The sequence below is a fragment of the Otolemur garnettii genome, unplaced genomic scaffold (assembly GCF_000181295.1).
Source record: "Otolemur garnettii isolate 467f Iridium unplaced genomic scaffold, OtoGar3 scaffold00133, whole genome shotgun sequence".
In the NCBI taxonomy this organism is placed as follows: domain Eukaryota; kingdom Metazoa; phylum Chordata; class Mammalia; order Primates; family Galagidae; genus Otolemur; species Otolemur garnettii.
Genome location: NW_003852528.1, coordinates 437,664 through 461,492, shown reverse-complemented (window position 1 = coordinate 461,492; position 23,829 = coordinate 437,664). Strand labels below are relative to the sequence as shown.

The window sequence follows — 23,829 nt, the reverse complement described above, 5'->3', positions numbered from 1 at the left end:
TAACAGATAGGCACATACACACGTGTGTACAGACACACATATACAAACCCCAGCATACCCATAGACACAGACACACATGGGGGTGTACACACACATACATAACTCACAGGCATATACACATGTGCGTACACAGTCACACATATACAGATGCCAGCATATCCATAAAGACACAGACACACACGGGTATACACACACACACAGACATAACACATAGGCATATACACACGTGCATACACAGACACACACAGGGGATACACACGTGCTTTCACAGACACACTATACAGATCCAGGCATACCCATAAGGACACAGACACACTGGCGTGCACACACACACACATATATACAAACAAATGCCACACACTTCATGACAAAGAACACGAGGATTTAAGTTACAGTTTTACCTTCCTTCCATCCTAAGGTGGATTCGCGCAATCAGGAGGAGCCCAAAACAGCAGCTGTACTAAGCCACTTTTTAATATATGCCAATTTTAACCTTCAAATAATTTCACCGAAAAGGTCAATTTTGTAGTAAAAGACAAACTCTTCTCTTCATTTTATGCCAATACTTTGTAACAGGGTAAACTATCACTTTTTCAAAGCTTGATAGCTCATTATGGAAACCGTCCATGATGTCCTGCAAGGGTAAATAAATCCACGTATGCATGTATGTGTGTGAGACACACACACACATACACACACAGGAAAGATAGAGAGAGTGTGATGTGGCTCCTGCCCTGCCCGAGGACATCTCCCTGGCTGGCTGGCTCCTACAACTGTCACAGAGACACTCAGGGCTCCAGTCACTTAGCCGTGGCCTTCGCAGAGACAAACCCAGAGTTAGGCATCACCTGTGGCTCCCAGGGCACAACCAGGTGCCCAGGAATGCAGGGCTGGGCCCTCTCACATGGCCACATCTGCAGAGCCCCCTCCCTCCCTGCAGGGGAGGGATGACAGTCACCCAGGCCAGAAGGCAGCACTCACCACTTTGAGCTCCGGGACAGAGCGACTCAACGTCCATTCCTGGCTGTTCACAAAGGCATCTGTAAAAGAGGAGGCGAAAGGAGGTCAGACACCACAGCTCCCTGAAGGGCCAGGTCTGAATGTCCCCACATGCCACATTTCAAACCAGAAGGCCACTGGAGATGGTACGGTCAGCTTCCCTGTGTCACCCGCAACTCTGAGAGGTCAACATTTGTCCGAGTTTATACAGCTCACCCCGAAGCCAGGCAGGTGCTCCGATGGCCAGGCTGTGGTCTGTAACATACACTCCATCCAATGACTCTGAAAGGCCTGACTCCCTGGTCTCCCAGCTCAAGCCACAGGCCTCCCTCCTGACTATGCCAATTCACAAGTGTGGGGTCTGTACAGAGGCAGCTGGCCATCCTGGAGTGGCCCTGTTGAAGCCAGTCAGTCAACTTTGGACTGGTCTTTTATGTTTGTTTGTTTGTTGATAAAATATTCTTCTCAAGAAAGATGATGATGAGATTCTGAAAACCTAAATGGTCACAATATAAGCAACAATTCAGGGTTCAGAAGAGACTCGACACTGGAGTCTGAATCCTCACAAGACTGGAGGCTGGAGACCCATCGGGGCAGGACAGGGTTATGTCACAAAGACGAGGGCCCTGGGTGCTGTGGGGCCGTGGACAGAGCCTGCCCTTGTGAGGGGCATCTGCCCCCAGCTCCACTGACTGGCCATCTCGCAGGGTGCCCACCAGTACAGACGACCCACACAACGTGGCTTTACTCATCCCCTGCTTCCCCCTGCCCACCCCACCCCCACCTAGTGCCATTTCCTGTCATAACCAGGCCTCACAGCAACACCCCATGATACCCAGTGATGACCACTCAGCGGCCAGTCAACACACACAGTAGAGGCTGGCACGGGGGGGCCTGAAGACCCCACCCACAGAGGTAAAATAGCTTTTCCAAATGAGATTCCCTTTCCACATGTTTTCCTTATGTCGACACTGCTTATGGTACATCCGAGAAGTAAAATGATTCACAAAACATCTGGAAGTCGAGAAAAACCTTCCAACAGGTGTGTGACCCTCAACTCAAACACGGGACAGGGGGCAAAAGCAAACGGCCTGGCCCGGCGGCGCCACCACGGCCACAACACCCAAGGACAACACACATGTTGGGCAGGCCAGGGGACCACAGTCCACCGGAACACAAAACAGACACCAGATGCCACAAACCCCACAGTGACAGAGCCAGGATCTCCCAGTGCCAAGGCAGTGGGACGCCCCAGCAGAGGGGGTCTCCCACTTGGAAGGAGAATGGCCGGACAGACCAGACTGGCTGTCCTTAAGAGGATGGAAATGACGCAAGGTGATAAACGGGTCTGCAGTGTCTTGAAATCAAGGCCAGTTGAAAGCTGGTAGGGGTCAGCGTCCAACAGCAGAGACACCAGACTTTCTGGAGCACAAAACACCCCCCTGTTCAGGTGGCAGAGCTCCATCTCCAGGGGCTCAGGGAGCAGAATCAAGAGCCCAGAACAGACACCCAGAGGCTGTGTCTCCCTGTACTGCCCTCAAAGGCTTCCTGGTCACTGTCCCTCCACACCCCCCCCCCACCGGACTGAATACCAGGAGTGAAATTAGGCTGTGTATCTGAACATCCACCCTCTGGACAGCAAACGTCCCCCTCGCATGCCGCAGATCAAACATCCCTGTGAACAGAAGCAGCACAGACCACCCTCAGGCACGGGCTGGACACCAGCAGGTGCTCAGCAAATGGTACCCAACCTCGCTTCCTAACATCAGTGAACAGCACCAGCAGCCCAGTTCCAAAGCACTCACCTCCCGTCACCACCTGCTCTCTAGAGAAAACAGCAACGTGGCCACTGGATCTACAGGGTGAGCCTGACGGTCCCAGGAGACGGAGAGGTCAGTGTCAGTGACCCCCTCCCCCAATGCAGGTCCTGACAATGTCCAGCTTCTTAGAAAGTCACCCTGCTGCTGCACTTTTAACCAACTCCAACCTGGGTTAGTAAAGTTGGATATCTCTGTACCACGGAAAAGCAAGCACTCAATAAAACCGGCTGAGGTTTCATCGTGCGATGGACGGGGAAGCACCCTCCAGATCCCCACACTAAGGTCAACCAGTGACAGCAGGTGCCACACAGACGGAACAGACAGGACACTAACAGGCTCAGGTTTTCATCATACGGTTGGGGGGCGTTGTGTGCACCAAATACACACATGCTTGTTGAGTATTTCTGGATTTCTGGTAAAATTAAAAAATCAACAATCAAAAAATAAAATGAAGTAAAAAAATAACAACTGAACAGTTGCTGATTTAGGCAAGACAACAGGTGTCCACAGGACAGGATGGTGAGATGGCTTTGCCTTCACTGCTCTCTGTAGGTACCTTGTAAATTGTATGCCATTCGGTGAGTAAAAATTAAATGATGTAGTTTTAAAAATGAGCCTTAATAGTAGAACAAAGAGATGTGAATTAAAATGAGGTCAATTCATTAATGTACTGTGATTTTTAAACATATACCACCCTAAGATTAAGTTTGTAACAAATATTAAATATTCATCATAAATTAAACATTTAGGGCTCCATTAAACAAACATGTATAACATAGAAAGATCAGAACAATGTGTGGCGTCTTTCTACTTTCGAATCCATCCTCAGTCAGTGGATGATGTCTGAGTTTGCGGCAACTGTATCAACAAAATACATGCTTGACTTGACTGCCAAGCAAAGCCTTTCCTCTTCCATTAGAAACCATACAGTATTGTTAAAACTTTCATCACCTCCATTATTGCCCAGTTAGAATGAAATGCTCCTGACACAAGGGTAAGTGAAAAACAACAAAAATATTCTGCAAAGACTCAGATTCCAGAAGAATCTTCCATCCAACCCTTTCCGTGGGCTGGACACATGGTGATTAGGAGTCACGGAGGTGGAGGACAGCCAGCCTCTCACACCACGGCGGGTAGAGACCCCAGGAACCCAGTGGGCCCAGTTACCCTCTTTTATTTGGAGCTTCATGGGGGCAGTGACACTTGCGTCATGTAACACACCTGGCCATGTGCAGGAATGTGTGTGTGTACACAAGCCTGTGTGCATGTGTGTCCCAGGAAAGAACCAGCCACAGTCAGGAGTCAGAGAAGATGCCCTCTGTCTTCAGAAGTGTCCCACTGTGACTAGGGACTGACCTTGGCAATGTCTAGGTCCTTTCCTGAGAGCTCAGATGTGCCAGCTCATTAAAGACCACCACAGCCCTATGGGTGGAGCTAGACAGAAGGTCACTTGGGAGATGTCCCATCAGCCGTGCCAGATTCCCAATCCCTCCCTTGTTCCTTGCTGTGGGCCTCAGACACGCCTGGGACTCCTCAAAGCTGGCACCAGGTTGAGTGTCAGGCAAGACTCTGAGACCCTCGGAGCCTGCATCCCCAACCAGCCCCACAGAGCACCTGTGCCCACCCCTCATTCCTCTTCATCCTCGGTTTCTCAAAATTTGCTAAGTGAACGGAGCAAATGTGCAAATCTGAAAGCAGGAATTTCTCAGGAAATGTGAAAATGTCACAAACCGCAGTCACAGGGGCTGAAGAGTCCGTAGCAAGGACCACAGACATACACCTGCTTCTCCTCCCAACATCCACCAGCTCACGGAGACCAGCGGGGCGGCCATGGCTTTGACACTGACCTTGGGTAACTTTCCCAGTCTCCGTAACACTCAATTTCCTCACCCACAAAATTAAAATACTTCTCTCCTGGGGATTCTGGGAGGTTTCAAGAAGATGCGGTCAGTGCGTAGGGCAGGGCCCGACTTTCCAGAGGAAACCCTGCCACTGCCTATGGGGTGCGATTAAAGAGCAAGGCGCCTGATGCTGTGTGGCTCCTGGGTTCTCTGGCCAATGCGGGGATGTGACCTGCTTGGAGACTCATGGAAACACACTACCTGAACTCACAGAGAGCTGGGGAAAACAGGTGACAATGGACATGGACAAGCCTGAAGTAACACATGCTGGAGAAGTCCTGACCAATCAATCACATCACGGCCATAGAAAATCATAGTTCTGGCCCAGACTCACGCTGGTCATACCTGTAATCCCAGCACTCCAGGAGGCTGAGGAAGGAGGATCCCTCGAGGCCAGGAGTTTTAGACCAGCCTGGACAACATAGGGAGACCCCTTCTCTACTAAAAATAAAAATAAAAATAAAAAAAACCACTAGCTGAGTGTGGTGGTGGGCCCATAGTTCCAGCAGCTACTCAGGAGGCTGAGGTGGGAGGATCACTTGGACCCAGGAGTTGGAGGTAGCAGTGATCTGTGATCATGCCACTGTGCCTCAACCCAGGTGACAGGGTAAGACCTCATCTCCTTCAAAATAAAGGGGAAAGAGAGAGACAAAATCATAGTTCAAAGAAGCCCACTAACTCCAAAGGTAGCAAAACAAGCTAAAAGGTGTTCTGTGAGTTAGTTTTTCTCCCAGGCCACTTTGTTATAGTAAACCACACGGACTGGCTGCTCTGCAGGTGTTGGTGGTGGTATAATAGCAATCTGATGGCTCAACACACAGCACGTAAGTGTGCATAGAAAAAAGCCATTCGTGTGGTTTGGTTGCTAATAGATATCCAAAATTCTAGAGTTGAAAATAATCCTGCAACTGCTTCCACTAAGCTATCTCGGCAAAACACAGCAGGGGCAAAGGAACAGGGCCAGAGGACCACGACAGGTGTGCCGAGGACTTGGCCTGAGGAGGTAAATTCCACCAGGACAGGGAGCTCCCTTTCTAATCAGGCCTCCAGCCCCACCGCGTCCCTCATCAGGGCCCACAACCTTCAGCTAACGGCTCTCCGCCATCCACGAGGGAGCCGATACCATGTCTTCTCTATACCGAACCAGCCATCACCTGCGGGGCCATGGACTCTAATTTCCTCTTCAAATTATCAAGAAGCACAGCGTGTGGTTGCAGTGAGGACAACCTCGCGGTCCCCTGCTCACCGTCCACCACACCCCAGCTCACTGACCATGAGCGCACGCTCCAGACAAAGCAGATGAAATGATACACAAGGGTAAAACCAGGACCCTGGAATTACAGGTGCAATTTTAAAAACAACACATTATCTCAGGAACTGGGACAATTCTTTGAAAACCTTAAATTTCACAAGGATCCTTTCAAAAGAACTATTCTTTTTAGCAACAGAAAAGTGAAGGAGCACTTATTTTTAGTTTAAAGCATTCATAAAGTCCCCAAATATAAAACCGCAATGGGAAAAGAGCACGTCTGCACTGAGCAGGCGAGCCAGCTCCCGGCCACACCAGTCCTGTGCGGAGGGAGGAAGGGGATGTCCTCAATAACAGAGAAGACCTATTTCAGCCCGGCGGGAGAGGAGCACTCCGCAACCCGTTAACACACAGCACTGCAGACTTTCAAAAGGAGGACTTGACAGCCGCTCACTCTGGCACAGATTCCAGTGTTATGATTTAACACATTAACTGCCACGGGAGTTGTAGTTAACTTATGCTAGTTTTGAGCCCAGGGCCTCGTGACGCATATGTAACTCACACAACTCTTGACCTAACACTGTGGCCCCAAGGAAAAACATTTCCTGTCTAGTGTGGCAGTCACTGTGTTGGTTTCTTATATGGAAAAACCCTTGAATCTCTATAATTAAGTGAAGTACGGCACTAACCATTGGATGCCAGATGAGCTTCAGTCTTCCCTGCAAGTTCAAGCTGCCTTTCAGTGGGCCCCACAGATCCACAAACAAGGCGTCTTCCTACCCCGTGTGCCCTGACAGCATTCTTCCTCCCCTGCCTTTCGCAAGGCCAGGAGACGCCACCATACCATGGCCTATAATCCCAAGCATCTTCCCCGCCCCCCCCATTCTGGGTCCTTTCTCCTTTCCCTTAAGGAAATCGCAAGGCAGAAGGGTGCTAGCCCTGAGGAGCACTAACGGATCTGCAAGTCTTTAACCTCTTAGAGGATGTGGGATTCCTCTTCCCTGGTTTTTTTTTTTTTTTTTTTGGAGACAAAGTCTTACTATGTTGCCCTTAGTAGAGTGCTGTGCCACCACAGCTCACAGCAACCTCAAAACTCTTGGGCTTAAGCAATTCTCTTGTCTAAGCCTCCTAAGTAGCTGGGACTCCAGGTGCCCGCCACGCCTGGCTATTTTTGCAGTGGTTGTTTAGGAGGCCCAGGCCAGGCTGAACCTGCAGCCCTGCTGCACGTGGCCACTGGCCTAGCGCTGAGCTACAGGCGCCGAGCCCTCTTCCCTGCGTTTTCCTCAAGAGCTTTCCGAAGAGTTTCACAACTGTGCTCAAGAACTGTGGTGTTCTCCGAGAAGAGCCCTGTTGTCGTGGGTGTGTAAAACACAGCTTAGAGGATTCATATCTGAGAAAAGCTAAGGAGGCGGTGTGCGGGTTTGAGTGAACAGAAAGGAACATTCCCTTTTCCTTCTTTAAACGCGCACATGGAGGCCTTGAGGGAGAACAGCCTAAGCCTATTTTTATGTTCTGTAGTTCCTTGAAAAGGATGTGCATTTTGTTAGCTGTGGCTGTTTCACAGTAATTTACTCATAAATAATAACTTGATAGTCCTGAAACCTGTGTCCTAATTCCATCCAATTTCCATCTCATTGGGATAAAACCAAGGCGATAATGGGTTTTGTTGGCAAAAATCTTTTAAGGACAGGTTTTGGATCCATGTACAACATGACCTTCTGGCCCCAGCTTATTCACCAGGAGACTGAAGACAAGCATCACCCCAAATGCAGGAAAGACTCAAATGGGGGCGTTCTCCTAACATGGGGTCCCCAGAAGAACGATCCTCAAAACACTTTCCGTACCCCCTTGATGCTTCTGGCAGCCCTCACGCCTCACGGCTTCCTTGTTACACCACAGGTCTCCCTTCCAGTTTCAATTTCTGAGCCTTGACAGCCTGGCAGAGAGCGCAGATACCCCCACTGTGAGATGTGGCAGCAGAGTGGTCCTTGTGAACCCTGTCTGCTACCTGAAGTCTGCGGAGAGAGCTTGGTGTCCCCACCGTGGGGCTCAAACACCACACTTCAGAAACAAGAAACACTGCCAAATGTGCATTTTGATTGGACATTTTTTGACTCTAAAAAGTAAATTTTGGCCATGAAATATTCCAGGAGTTTTGCAAAGAGCTAAGTGTCTGTGGAGTCCATTGAGCCAGCGGGAATTCAAAGCAGTCACAAAACTCTGGGGGGACAAGCACACTCAAATTTACATACATGTTGTGAGTGATAACGTCATGGAAAGTGAGTCCCAATTTCCCTCATTAAAGTGACTGCCCACCCAATCACTGTCACCCGAAGAAGCCTTCTTAAAAATGGGTCGGGCCTTCTAAATACAAGGTAACCCCAAACCAGAGGCACTGGCTGTGTCTACAGGAAGGCTTCCCCATACCCCGAGCTCCAAACCAGCCCGACCCAGCTTGTCCTTTGTCCCCAGCAGCAACACCTGAACTCCCCCCGCCCCCTTCCACCCTGCAACCAAAGGAAGGAAGTACCTACAGGGGCAGGAAGGGCACGGGCCGGAGTTCCCTCCCTCTCATCTTCCCATGTGAGTCGGGGGCAGGGGACAGGGCTTGTCTGAGGCAGGCACTGGCTCACAGTGGCTCAGACGGCCACCTCCCACCTGGACTGCAGACCAGTCCTCCCTCATGCCTTCTCCTCTCTGTTGTTGGGAAAGCTGCCTCAGGAGCTGTTAAAAACCCGCTGTGGTTGCTGAGCCTGTGAATAAGCTGTAACTGAGTTTCTATATATAAACTGGGAAGAATTACGAGAATTTTTAAATTGTGATAGGTGTGATTAACAATTACAAAACAATAAAGTTGCTGTAGTAACAAGGACCTGAGGACAGGAGGAACAGAGCCCCACCACTTATCTCAGCTTAGGAGACACAGCCTCTAGCTGGAGGTTCTCAGCACCTCTACAAAGGAGTAGAACATTGTCACCTTAGACCAAAGCCAGGATCCTAAATTTTATAAGACTTAAAATTTTAAATGAACCTTAAGGATTCTTTATTTTTTATTCAGAGTAACATGAGGGTATAAAAGATTTGGTTACATCATTTGTGTTTTTACGGTAAAGTTTAAGTTGCAGTAGAGCCCTTCACCCAGGGGGTGGGTGTGCTGAGCACCCTGGCATTGTGCCCATCAGGTGAGAGCTCGTCAATCCCCCCTAATTTAATACACTGGTGTAAATTTCCCCTGTAGAGGCTGTAGTTGTTTTTCTACTGGTTTTGTGTTAATACTATTGAGTACACTGGATACTTGCATTTCCATTTTGTGATACTTTACTAAGAAGAACGTGTTTCAGCTCCATCCAGGTAAATACAAAAGACATAAAGTCTCCATCTTTGGGGGCTGAGTAGTGCTCGGTGATATACTGTGAGGAAGACTGCACCAGCAACCGCAATGCCAACAAAAACAAACAAATGGGACTTCATTAAGCCAAAAAGCTTCTGCACAGTAAGGACACAACAATCAAACTTAAAGATTCTTGAAACCTTTTAATGTCTAAAATGAAACTATGGTGTTCTTGAAAATAAAAATATTAAAATAAGAACATTTTATGAAAAAGTATGAGTTAGAAAGTGCTAGAGAAATTCACATTTTTTCCCAAGATACATATAAAAGTAGCCAGCCCTGTGTCTCGCTGAAGTTTGAGGGGAGATATATAGGAAAAGGTAATTTCTACTACACAGCTTCGGTGCCTATGAGACTTAGTATGTAAGAGCAATGTTATTTGTCAAAGCTAAGACAAGGCTAAAATACACAAGAAAAATTTCCCCTGTTTAAAATAAATATGGCAGAAATAGGAGAGAAGATCCTTACAATTCATACGCTGAATTTCTGTCAGTCACGTGCTAGACATTGATTGGGCCTGACAGTCTCCATTCCATAAAGAATTATAAACACAGTCAGTAATATTTTTTAATTCATGGTGAAACTAATGTTTATAATAAGGGATGGCTTGATAACAGATGAAAATAAATCCAGAAAATTACTACAGAAAGAGCAATCAGCAGTAACTTGTTCCCACTGCCCCTGAATTTTGGCCAAAACAGCAAATTAAAAACAAATCCTAGCACTCTGGGAGGCTGAGGTGGGTGGATCACCTGAGCTCAGGAGTTGGAGACCAGCCTGAGCAAGAGCCAGACCCTGTCTCTAGAAATAGCTGGGCATTGTGGTGGGCGCCTGCAATCCCAGCTACCTGGGAGGCTGAGGCAAGAGGATCACTTGAGCCCAAGAGTTTGAGGCTGCTGTGAGCTATGACGCCACAGCACTCTGAGGGCTCCAAAGTGAGACTCTGTCTCAAAAAAAATAAACAAATAAATAAAAACAGTGTGTGGGGGACAGTGGTAGCAGTGTGGTCTGTAGGGCCCAGGGTCACGCGTGGCAGGGGCAGGGGCAGGGATGACAGGCACAGAAAGCCAACTAGGTCTGAGTTACTTTGCCATCACAGAAGAGTCCTTTCATCTGAGAACTGCAAGGCGTGGCTGGACCACGTCTGCAGACCTGGCATGAGGACTAACTACCCATAAATACGAGACAGTTAACGGACAAACCAGCAGTTCCTACCCCGATGTGGTGATGCTCCCTCAAACCCTCGGTCTGCAGGGAACCCCGGGCAGCTTTCTGCAAGTCCTTCAGTTTCTTGGGGCTGTGATCTCTTCACCTGTGAAACCGGGGGGGGGGGGGCACTACACCTGGCCCTCTTCTTACTTAGGGACACTTCCAGCTGGGGCCTGGGGCAGTGCCAGCTTCCCTCTGGCTAACGGGCTGGCACTGACACAAGGGGAGGCTTCAGGATCCCTGGATCCTTACACATGGCCTTAAATGGCCTCCAGCCAAAACAATCCTTGACTTAATATAGATACATGCAAGTCAAAACCAAAAAAAGTTAAGATATTTTTCTTTAGAGGGTGAAGATGGAGATCGTTTTGCGAGTCAGCGTGAATGATCCCCCACCCAACAAACAGGTCCACAGCCCATGCACAGGAAATGGCAGTGATTTCATGGTGCCACTGGCAATTTTGTGGCTGCATTCCATGATTGAAACAAATACTGCTCATTAGGTTGTAAGCCCAGCAAATCTAATCAGCCTCCTAGGCCGTGGGTTCCGCTGGGCCTGCTGACACAGGCCTGGGCTTGGCCCCTGGCCTCACATCCAGGCCCCAGTGAACCAGGCTGGAGAGGGAGGAAGCTGAGACCCCGTTCCATCCTTCACAGGGAAAGCCTGCTGTGTACCTCAAGGCTTCCCGTGACTCTAGAGGGCCCCCTATCACTGCTCAGGGTAAATGAGGGTCGTAAGCCACAGACTGAAAACTGGAAACCACACAGCCCTGCAGGCTGCCACCAGGGTGGCACCCACTCTGTCCCTATGTCCCCCACCACCAGGGCGGCGCCCATTCTGTCCCTGTGTCCCCCGCCACCAGGGCGGTGCCCATTCTGTCCCTGTGTCCCCCGCCACCAGGGCGGTGCCCGTTCTGTCCCTGTGTCCCCCGCCACCAGGGTGGTACCCACTCTGTCCCTGTGTCCCCAGCCACCAGAGTGGTGCCCATTCTGTCCCTGTGTCCCCAGCCACCAGGGCAGCACCCACTCTGTCCCTGTGTCCCCAGCTACCAGGGCGGCACCCACTCTGTCCCTGTGTCTCCAGCCACCAGGGCGGCACCCACTCTGTCCCTGTGTCCCCAGACACCAGAGTGGTGCCCATTCTGTCCCTGTGTCCCCTGCCACCAGGGCGGCACCCATTCTGTCTCTGTGTCACCCGCCACCAGGATGGTACCCACTCTGTCCCTATGTCCCCAGTTGCCAGGGTGGCACCTACTCTGTCCCTATGTCCCCAGCCGCCAGGGTGGTGCCCACTCTGTCCCTGTGTCCCCCGCCACCAGGGTGGTGCCCATTCTGTCCCTGTGTCCCCCACCACCAGGGCAGCGCCCGCTCTGTCCCCGTATCCCCCACGACCACAAGCCCAGCCTTCCCTGGCCTTCTTGGTACACAAAAAGTGGATAAATAAAACCCAATGTGTAAAAAGGAGGGTTTGGCAAGGATTATAACCATAGTTACACCTCCCCAACAACACCCCTCCGAGTCCAGAGAAGAAGCCACCTCGGTCCAGGACTCCTCAAGCCCCCTGGAAGGACAGTCACTCCCCCCCAGCTCATCCAACCTGCTCCCCAGGTGTGATGGAGGCTGCTTTGCAGACATAGGGTCTCTGTGTGCCCTGCCTGACTTCCCACCCACCTGCTGCCTCTCTTACCGAGCATGGTGTCCCCGCCTGCACATGCCCCTGACCCCTGACAAACCCTAACCCACATAAAGCCCTGGTGGGACCCACACGCAGTGCAGACCTTGCCCTCACAAAACACTACACCCTGAGGAAGAGCTATCTGCTCGTGGGGAATGCTCCACCAAAGATTAAGTAGAATAAGTTGACACAAAAACTGGGTTGCCCACCACGTGTACTCTGAGCCCATGTCTGTACACCAAGTAATTAATTAATCAGACGCATGAGAAATGAGCACAAAGGAAGCTGTCCGGGAGAAAACCCAAAAGGCCGGGCCACAGCACTACTGCCAACCAGCAGGATGCTGGGGGCTGTCGTTTATCAATTCAGGCCTGTTTAAGTCTTTACCATGAGCTTCTCCATTTTTGCAATAAAAAAAGGCAATAGTGGTACTTCTGTGGATAAAAGCAGTTTCTAGAATGGTGTAAGATGACTCACGCACCTGGTGATCTGGCTGCAAAACTCACCGCTGTGAAGGTCAGCCTGGACGGCAAGACACTCAGAAGCCCTAGGGAGGAAATGCGAGGAGAAGGTCCCCGCTAGTTTCCTACCTCACATTCCTAACACCATGAATGTCACAGAGTCCTACCTGGCTTTAAAAGTACAAGGCCTGTTTAATAGTAAAACAACAGGCACTCATTTAATACCCGTCTATTCCCGCCTAGAGGAGGGGTCCAGCATCTCTCACCCACTCACCAGCACGGCTCAGGGTACACGGGAAGATGAAGCCAGAGGCCTCCAGGTCCCTCCCTGACCTCCAGGGACTTGTTCTCCAAGTGTGAGACGTGTTTCCTTTCTAACCGCACACAGCCTCTGAGCGGGCAGAAGACTGCCCTGTGTATTTACAAAATGGGGCACACAGGGATGTTAGGACTTGCCCCTAACGTCCCAAGGAGATGCCAGAGAAGGATCAAGAGGAACAAACGCCCTTGGGAAGGAAGAAGTTTGGAGCCTCCCATCTTTATTCCCAACACTTCACGTCACTAAAGGGAGAGATGGACCATGAACAGGGCACCCTCCGAAATCAGATGGTGGTTTCCGTTACCTTCTATAAAACGTTCCTGACACGCTTTCTAACATTAGCAGTCCCTGAAACTGCCTCGGTTATCAAAGGGAAATATCATTAACCACAGAGGGCTGGTGACCCAACTCACAGGACCTGCACTTACACAAGTCAAGTTTATTTCTGGCTGAAATATGATTTTCTGTGTGTGAACAGAAGCTAACTAAAATCCATTCTCGGTTAACACTTATATTTTATTTCTACATCCTCCTACTGAAATGGCAAGTTCTCCTTTCTCCTAATGCTCCTTTAATGAGAGCTTTTGACAACACCTGCCCAGATCCAGTGGGCACGGCCTGTCCCCTACCCTCAGGCCTGGCGCAGGCAGTGCTGGTGACTGGCCACTCTCAGGCGTCCCCTCTCAGTCACTGCCCTTGACTGAGAGGGGTGCAGCCCAAGGTGGGACCCATTGGAGGACTGGCAATGGGCATAAAGGCCAACACCCCTTCCCAACCCCCTTGCTTAATTGGGATAGCTCTGAGAGCTAACCTGGCTCCTGAGTCCCCCTCCTCACCTCAGGTCCCTGCACCCTCTGTGGAGACTGCACTGCAACCAGGAACCACCCTCCTCCCAGGCCTGCAGCTGAACTAACCCCGGGTAGGGAGCTCCACGGCACACTCCTCTCCTCTGGGGCCCCCAAGGCTATCCCCCCAAGGCTTCCTGACGACCTGCCCTCCAGAATGACCTTTCCCAGTGGTATCTGCCACTGGCATTTGTGGAGGCCCCTGCCAGGAAGACTCCCAGACCAGAAAGCCCACGTAGCCCCATTAGAGAGCATCTGAATGTGCCGCTCCATGGACAGTCCAGCTCTCCACCACTGGCCAGCAAGTCACAGCCTTGTGCCATGCACTGCACCTGCCAGCACCACTGTCACAGTCCCCACAGCGCAGACAGTGTTCCTCACTCACTCGGTGTTCCTAGAGCCAAGCACTATGCCACACACGGGGGAAGTGTCCGTGACAAGCACAACCTGACCCCGCCGTGGACAAGAGTCCTAAGTCAACACAGAGATCTGTACAATGAAGTGGCCAGCCTCAGACCAGAAACAGAGCAACGGCGGGGAAGGACGAACGGGGAGGGGGCAGGGAGTCAGGGGGTTTCTCCCAGGCCCTGTCCTTTCAAAGCTGGGCCCTGGGGGTGGGGCCAGCACTGAGGCAGGAAAACATGGCCCAGGAGGGCAAGTGGGGAGCAGGAAGGGTGTAGGAAGAGTGCAGTTTGATGCTGGGGTAAGAGGTGGGACAATATGAGGATGAGAGCAAAGTCACCTGGTGGCTTTAGGGGTTGGAGGGAAGTGACATGAATCACACTTCCTGACTGGTGTGAGAGCCCCTCCTGCTGAGCAAGAGGACATAGTATGTGGCCCTAGGTGGGGAAGCCAACTGCAGGGGGGGACAGGCACCAGAAGCTGCCAGGTGTCTGGGGCCACCAAGTTCTGCCATGTGGAGGAGGCCAGAGGAGGAGGGGCGGGGCAGCAGGTGCACCTCTGTGGGGCACGCCTAGAAGAGCTGACAGCTGAGCACACAGGGTCCAGGGACTGCCCCTTGGTTTTGGCTGTGAAGACATACAGTGCCTCCAAGAGCCTCTCAGGTAGATATTTGAAACCATATGCAGTATGTACACTCAGGGTCTAGATTTATTTGATTTACCTGATGTACATCCAAGTTTGGTAACATGTTTCATCTTACTAAATAACTAGATAACCAGCAGCCAGATAACAAGTTGTCGAGATGGCGCTCATGTCTCTGTAAAGTTGCTCAGTACACTGCATTTGTGTTTGTACCAGGAAATTTAACTTTACACCTTCAGCACCCCGGGCACCTAAATGTCACCAGCCATTATCCCTAACCAGTGCTTCATCTAGGACAGGGGAAGGAGGGGTTCTGAGTTCCGTCTTCTTGGAGCCCTCTGCAGGTGTGTGAGCCCAGAGCAAAAAGATAACTTGTGCTAAGGCTTCCCTAGGAGGCCCCTGAAGACATGTGACCTTGCTGTGGTCATACTCACAAATGACCAAGGTCATCTGATCATCTTAGACCCATGATGCTGTTTGGAAGCGGTGGGAATTGAAACCAGTCTCAGAATCCTTGATGCCCCAACTGAATGTCAGCCAATCCCAAGTAACTACCTGTAGTTAACATGGGGTCTTCAGCACTTCTGCTTACTGCAATGTTAACATGGGACAACCAGCATCTCCAAGAGAACAGCACTGGCAACCACAGGCCTCAAAACAGGCGTCCCTCTCCCCACCAGATGAACAGCAGCAGCTCCAGCCACTGCCCGAGCACACTGACTCTCCCTGGATGTGACAGTCCCATGGCCAGGTGCTGGCGGGGAGGAGGGCACCCAGCACCCTGGATCCCAGAGCCAGGGTCTCTCAGAAAGGGCCAGAGGCCTCAGGATCACCTGAACAGGCCTTGCTGGGCTCTGCCCTGGCCTGGGGAGTGGAATCTGGGCAGGGCTAGAATCTCTCGTCCTCACCCTCCACCACAGCACTCCTGAATCTGAGCGTTCTGAGAACCGAAACTTACAGCCTAATTGCAGAAAACCCGGTGGTGAGCAACTTCCAAGAAGGGTCCTGGCACGTTTATAAAATAGCAGCCACAGATCCGCGTCAAAGCCTCAGGCCAGACCCAGGGTATTTAAATGGCTGGATTTAGAACTCTGAAAATAAAAACCATTGATTTCGATTTCTCAAAACCAATATTACAACCAGACCGGAGGATAAAATAAATCATGAAAAAAACACAATGACTTCACCCAAAGATACTGAAAAGAGCAACAGGAAGCCCAGATCAGCTCACTCGCCCCAGCAGACCCGAGGGGAGACAGCACCTCTCCCAGAAGAGCTCGGCCAAGAATATCAAGTGTCCCCAGGATCATCTGGCCGCCTGGCCAAGTACAGCTCCCACGACAGACACTTGCTGAGATGCCCAGATTTTAACAGCTGTGCTGTCTTGGAATCCACATCCCATTGGCTGCTGAGGCTCAGCCTGATGAGGAGCTGGTCATCAGGAATCTAGGGCCAAACCACTCTTTTTCTTGATTATCTTATTTTAAAGTAGAAGCTTTATCTAAATGTTTGCTATGCACAATATCAAATGCACAAAATCTAACCTGAACAGCCAGGCCTGCGGCGAGTGTCCATGGGGTGTGTCCGCTGTGCCCCTGCCTGGAGTGGCCACACCAGCTCCACGGGGCAGCATCCTGAAACACCGGGTGGGGAGGGTCAGAGTGCCGTCTAGCTGGACAGTCCCAGGTCTGTGGTCAGAACGGTGCATGTACTGACTCCTCTAGGTGGCAGCAGTGAGGGACAGGGGTGCTTCCCCACCCTCAGACCCTCAGAGACTGGGGGAAGGGATTCCATCAACACCACATGAAAACCCGAGGGCAGCAAGACCCCAGGCTTAAGGTTCCCAGTCACTCTCACAATTACTGTGATCTCAATGAGAAATTCCTTGTCAGAAAACAATTGTTCCAGGGAAAATAAAGAAGTATCACTTATAAAACTGTGACTGCCACAAACGGTCCTGAAGTGCCCGATACAGCACAGAGACTGTTGGAGAGGAGGCGAGAGACCTCGGTCCACTCACTGCCTGGCTGCTCTCTGAGAATCGGCTGCAGCACTGCACCCATGCACACACACACTCACGCAGGGCAGTCCCCAAAACTGCAGCTCCCCTGGAGAGGAAGCCTTGCAGAGATCTCACTGCTTGAGCTCTAGGAGACGGAGGACACTTGGGGAAGCCCTACGGCCAGCCAGCAAGTCCCTCGGAAGGACAAAGAACAGGGCAAGAAACAGACTTCAAGTGGTCAGAACCTACCCAGGGCAGGACAACATCCCCCACACCCAAACCATTAAGTTCTGCAGTTCCTAATGCTTACACATTAACAAAGGTGCCGGGTACCGTGTTGGAGGCACAGCGAGCTCCAGCCAGGCCTAGTGATGAGCGTGGGGCATGCAGACACAGCATTTCACTGCCCCTGCCCCCTGCTCAAGCTCCTGAGCACTGGGACCAGGGACCAGTCAGGGCAGGACAGGAAGAGCAGTGTGGCGGCAGGAGGGACAGCAGGTGCCCTAGAGCTCCCACTGACAGGATGGCACATTTCTTAATCTCTCTATAAACATACAGCTCTGCAGAGATCTCTCTATAGATGGCCAATCAATCTCACTGACCTGTGCAACAATAACCCAGCTCACAGACAGGGCTACTGCTGGAACCAGTGCTAAATGTTCCTGAGGGTACCTGGCCTGGGAAGTGTCACACGGGTGAGCCTGCTGCTGTGACCGCATTCCTGAGGTGTACATCAAGCCAGGGTACACACAGGCACCTGCAGCGACCAGGCCTGGCCCTGCCATTTATCCACTCTGAACCGAGCTGCCACCAAAGATCTCTAAGGCCCGTCCTCCCAACACAGTGGAGTAAACAATGACTTCTGCCTCAGCAGCAGCTGTTCTGTCTGGTCTTCAGGGTCATGCACATGTTCACGACAAAGTCTCCACACAAGGCAAAAGCCCAATTCCTACTTCCCCACCCACCTGAAACCAAACACATGGGACCCAGCAGATTCTAGCAGGACTTGGAGTTTGATGTGGGGATCTGGCCTTTCCTGAAAGCGGCTTGCATTTGCAGGACGTGCGAAGGACCCAGGGAGAGGCAGAAAGTTCTGGAAGTGTGTCTGAGGTGGAGGGTCTGGAAATGTGAAAGTCAAGTGAGCTGAAGGGACCCTGGTGACCTTCCGGAGAGAATAAACAGACAATGCTGGCATAGGAACCATGAGGGGAGCAGAATCTTCCCTGCACCTCCCCTCCAACAGGACCCCAAAACACCAACACGCGGGATGAGAAGTTGGATGCCTCTGTCCATCTATAGACCAGAAGGATGGACAGACCGTCAGACCTGCCCCAGATCAGAGGACAGAGTTAAAGGGGAAAAATCAAGAAAGCCTGAATTCTCCGGGGAACACACCCTTTCCCCTCAAAAGAGATGCTTGAATGACCCACATCACCTGACTTTCCTAATGCCTGGCAATATCTCAAATATATCTCCGGCCGTGTCCTGTGAAGGACGATAACCCAGCTCTGAAGGGAGGCATCATTCCCCTTTGTTCTGGAAACAGACAAAACGAAGAGCTGGCAGGTCACATAAACAACCTTTGTCTACAAAGGGGCAGTGAAATGCTGGGTCTGCACTGGACCATTATAAACAAAGAGGTCACGTTTTTTACCTGCAGGTCTTATCCAATTAAACTGATATATGTCCAATAAAACTATCTGGAAACTCACCTCATACAGATTTTAAACTGATACCCAAGATGAATAAATGTCACAGTTTACTTGGCACTAGATACACAGATGGGACGGCCACCCCTGAAGATACGTCAGCTACAGGGGAAGTCACGTTCCAGAGTTCTGCATGGGATGAAACGACCTCTACGGATGAAAGATGCCGGTTCACACCTCCTGGAAACATGGAAACTGAAATCATTACACCTGATGGAACCGAGGACTCAATCCCCTTCCAAGGGATCAATATCCATCGTGCACTTTAAAGAAAAGGGAAATGCCACAAGTATCTCCTGCGGTGTGGAAAATTAACTGCCTCAGGAATGCGAATCTGTCTGACAGCAAATGCCCAGATCCCTCTGCAGAGGAGAACGTTCACTGAACATACGGGGAAACTGAGGCTGAGAGCGTGTTAACAGCCCCCACCAACCTTATCTTCAGCCTGCCCGTCACATGAGCCATCTCATAAGTACTAACATCCAGCGGGTCTCATCAGGATTGCGTGGGAGGAAAAGTAAGAAGGCAGTCAGTTACTAAAGTGCCTTCCTCTAAATCAGAATTTGAAGTTGAACTTGAACACGTCAGGGTTGGGTCTAAGCTCATGCTTACAGCTGGGTCTCGCTTTGTATGTGGTTATTTAATCCCCATCATGTATCACAGACTGTGTTAGAATTATTATTATTGAGGCCAGGTGCAGCAGCTCATACCTGTAATCCTAACACTCCAGGAGGCCAAGGCAAGAGGGACTGCTTGAGCTCAGGAGTTTGAAACCTGTCTGAGCAAGGGTGAGACCACGTCTCTACTAAAAATAGAGAAACTAGCGGGGTGTTGTGGTAGGTGCCTGTAGTCCCAGCTACTCAGGAGGGTGAGGTGGGAGGATCGCTTGAGCTCAGGACTTTGAGGTTGCTGTGAGCTAGGCTGATACTGTGGTACTCTAGCCTGGAAACAGAGTAAGACCCTGTCTCCAAACAAAATGAAGAAAAGGAAAGAATCTGTATTCTTGGAAGCAAAGAATTTCCAATATAAAACTGATGGCTTCTAAACAAATTCTATGACTAAGTCACACCCCCCATGGCAGAAGGCTGCATTTTCAATCACCCACTTGACCTGCTGCTCACCCGGGACACCCCCACTTTGTCTCAGCTGGTACCCAGCACAGAACAGCAGGGGCCTTAGTCCACATCAGCTACAAACAGATGTCACAGGATCATCTTTAAACTTTCTAAGAAACAAGACCTGCAGCTAAATATTTTGATTTTGAACTTCCACAATGAAAAAAGTCAACTGGTGCTAACCATATGGCACAACTGGTTTTTTCAGGATGAAAACACAACTCCTGCAGCCCTCAGCATCCAGACACAGGACGCGGGAGTGGCGAGGGCCTCCTATGCTCACACTGTCAACTCCCTGGTCAGGCTATGGGGGGGGGACTGTGAAATCGGGGCCACCAAAAGCCAGGAGGAAAAATGAAGAAAAGCATTTGTATTCTTGGAAGCAAAGAATTTCCAATATGAAACAAAGTGATTTCCAGAACTGGGTGATGAGGGGCCCATACGCGTTTCGAGTACCTAAGGGGCAGTCACCTGGGCACACGACAGGACAGTAGCTGGGTTCAGTGTGACCCAGAGAGAAGAGAACCCCACCCACTGAACACCTGAAGCAAGGTGAGCGCTGCTGGGTAAGTGAGCACACCAGTGCAGGAACCAGCAGCATTCCAAAACAGGGCAGGCAGCGGCCGGGACAGGGATTGCTGGTCTCCTCTGAGGAACTCTGTCCTTACTAGGGCCACAAAGAAAGGCCTCCTTGGCCAGGTGCTAGCCAGGAGTAGTGGTGGACACCTGTAGTCCCAGCTACTTAGGCGGCTGAGGCAAGAGGATTTTTTAAGCCCAGAAATTTGAGGTTGCTAGGCTGACAACATAGCACTCTAGCCTGGGTAAGAATGATACTTGGTCTCAAAAATAAAAATAAAAATAAAAATAAAAATAAAAGAAATAAAGGCCTTCTCACAGGAGTTGAATTCCCCCCAAATAGGCAAAAGCTGCCACCCCCAACCACAGGACTACGAAGAACCCTCCACACAGCATTACCCCTGTGATCTGATTCCTATCCCATTTCGCCTCCCCAACTCCATGGAAAAGCTGTCTTCCACTAAACCAGTCCCTGGTGCCAAAAAAGTTCTGGTCAAAGGCCAGTAAGGAACAAAGCCTCCCAGCCGGAGGTGAGTGGCAGGGAGCAAGAGAAGCCTTCGCCGTGTTTACAGACGCACCCTCTCACAGTCATCACCACCTGAGCGCTGCTCCTGTCTCATACCCCCACCGATGGAAAAACTATCTTCCATGAAACCCATCCTTGGTACCAAAAAGGCTGGGGACGGCTAGAAAAACAGGAATCCTCTAGGCACCACCATTCTCTAACTAGTATAACTGGCCCACTTGACCTCAGCAAAACCCTCAGAATCTGCACACCCAGGCGCTCTCATCCCCAGGGGCCTCTGGAGGTTCTGACCACAGCGGACTGACCAGCCATGCCTGGGCCACAAGGTCCCCAAGAGCAAGAGCTTCATGTGGTCACAAGTGGCATCACACCAGTCACCCCAGACCAGATGGCCCGTCTGCCTAGTGACTTAAACACCACGGCATGATCTCAAATAGCGCCCCCTCCCCGGCCTACCCTGTCACCCCCAGGCAAAGCCCACCAACTATTCTGTTGGATGGTCATGGTCCCAATCTCTGCCAGGCCCTCTAACATGGAGAAGTGACACTGACAGTCTCACTGATGTGATTCTAAAGGCACAGCAGACATGGACAGCAAATGACGGCCTCTTTCAGACATAAGAAAGAGCTCCCCATGTATACTTCAGAGAAAGAGACAAATAAATACACACTCAGAGAAATCTCTAGGACTCGCTCATCTTTAAGATGCTGTCTTGAATTTGACAAATGAAAACAATGACAGTCGCTGCAAAACCTAAGGGCTCCCACTGTGACAGACATGGCCACCAGATCCCCAAAGAGAAGCCTCTGAGAACCCAGCTCTCCCCAAAACAACACTTAAGAATTAATGTGTAAAAGAGACGTCATTTACCCAACTAAGAGCAAGCCCTGGGATCTGCATGTGCACCAGGCCATGAAGGACGTGGAGCTCTCAGGTGTGTCAGAGCATCTCCCGCCCGGAGGCAGAGCGGGTGGATTCCCGGCCTGAGCACACCCACCTGCCCACGCGGGGCTGCTCCCCTGACAAGCTACTCACAAATTAAAAAAATTTTAATTTCACCATTTTTAATTAATTAGTTATTAAAGATACTGAATTATTTTATAATATATACATTTTACATATTTGTAATTTATAAATATCAAATACAATTTACAGGGTGGATGTAAAGTTTGTGTGCAACTTAAAGTTACAGCTATTTTAAATTGCACACAAACTTTATGTCCATCCTGTAGATTAAACTAAATTTTAATAAATTGAAATTTTAAAAATACATTTATTTGGAAATAGAAGTACATTTCAAAAAAGAAAAAAATAATCAAAGGAATTCAAAATAGTTACTTCTCTCTAAGGCATCATTATCTCTCCCCTTTTTACCTCAAAGGGCAGAAGTCACTTTTCCCTTTCCAGGAGAGTAAGATTTCCCGTGCACAGAGAACCTAGTTTCCCAAGCCAGGTAGGGCAGAACATTTCCTTCCAGAACATTCCCTGTTGTTGGTGGGGGTAGGATGAGTCCACAACATCCACCCTGGCGAGGCGCCCAGAACCCTTCCATTGCACCCCAGGCCACCGGGAGCCCCATGTGTGCACTGCACAGAGCCGCCCACAGGTCCCACCTCGGGGCAAGTGTGATAACCAATCCCCAGTTTTTAGATGAGGAAGCTGAGGCTGAGAGGATAAATAACTTGCTCCAGGTCACATCCCTAGAAAATGGCAAAACCAGGATTTGGGCCCAAGATGCCTCATTCTTAGCCTATAAGCTACAAGGGCTCGTCAAGGAGTGAAAATGAATTACGACTGGCTTGAAAGGAGGTGTTCACAAGGTATTAATCTTTTTTGCTAGCTCAATATTAAAACAAACAAAAAGCAGTGTAGTATCTGTAAAATACATGAACTAAATAAGTCCCTCTCTGGGACCCAACTTCACATGGAAATGTGCAAAAAACAGTGAATTTCACCAAGCCTGTAATTTCCAACTTGCCCATCTATTAACAGTCAGGGAACACATCGGTCATCAGGGCGAGTTAGCCAGTGGGCCCCGATCGCTGCTAACAACGTGTCCAGCTGTCTGTGTATCGTGGTGACTCGGGGAAGGGAACTGACAAGGCGGAACTAGTGGGGAGCAAAGATGAACTTAGGACAGTAACTTCAGGCTTGGAATAACTCAGGCACTCTCCACCTAGAAGGCATGAAGAAGGGTCATGGTTAGTGATGAAGGGGCTAAAATTCCCAGAGAGGCCAGCAGATTGCCCATTTGCAAGGCCGGTGGCTGGCTGCATCTGAATGGCAGTGCTGGGCACAGGTCATCCCCTTGACCAGGCCCATGGAGGGGAAGCTCACAACATGAGCTGAGCCTCTGGGCACTGCAGACACTCTCCTGCCACCAGGCCAGGCACTTTTCCTGATGAGGCCTGAAGACAGACAAGGATTTACAAAAGGACATTCCCACTGAGGTGACCCCCGGGCAGTGGAGAGGAGTGCCACCCCTGGGGATGCTACTTGAAGGTACAGCCAACTGCATGCACCTACTAGGCACACTGCATGTCACCTGCTCCCTCCACAGACAAGGAACCAGGAGAAACCAGCCCTCCAGCAGCAATGCTTCCCTACATGGCTTCGAGAAGCTGCCTGGGTCCCCTTTCACTGGCCAATAGAGAGCCACAGGAAAGACGTAGAAGATCACATACAAGCTGGACATGGGGGCACTTCCCAAGTTGCAGCTTCCAGAAGGGGACAGCAGCATTCACACTAGGACCCCCATAGTCTCCCCACTCACACAGGGCTCAATCCCAACACTTCTCCTGCAGCCAGATCACACCCCAAATCCTGTCCAAAGACACTCTACTCTTAACATTTGAGCTTCCTTCCAATGACAATGCAGATTTTATCAACCTTCTGTGAATTAATATTTATTTACTTTTGAGACAAGAGTCTCACCCTGGGCATCACAGCTCACAACCATCTTAAACTCTTGATTCTCTTGCCTCAGCC

General features: G+C 50.4%; 1 protein-coding gene across 2 annotated transcripts in view; it reads right to left on the bottom strand.

Annotated features, from left to right (window-relative positions):
* The window catches only part of AGAP1 (ArfGAP with GTPase domain, ankyrin repeat and PH domain 1), a 544,145-nt gene that overhangs the window by 363,266 nt on the left and 157,050 nt on the right, over nt 1-23,829 (bottom strand). The window contains exon 2 of one of the 2 annotated variants that reach the window (XM_023518254.1): nt 982-1,040. The gene's annotated coding sequence lies outside the window, so the exon portion shown is untranslated. Of the gene's footprint in view, nt 1-401; nt 411-981; nt 1,041-23,829 lie in introns of those variants that run through there. The other variant, XM_012810434.2, reaches the window with a different exon arrangement.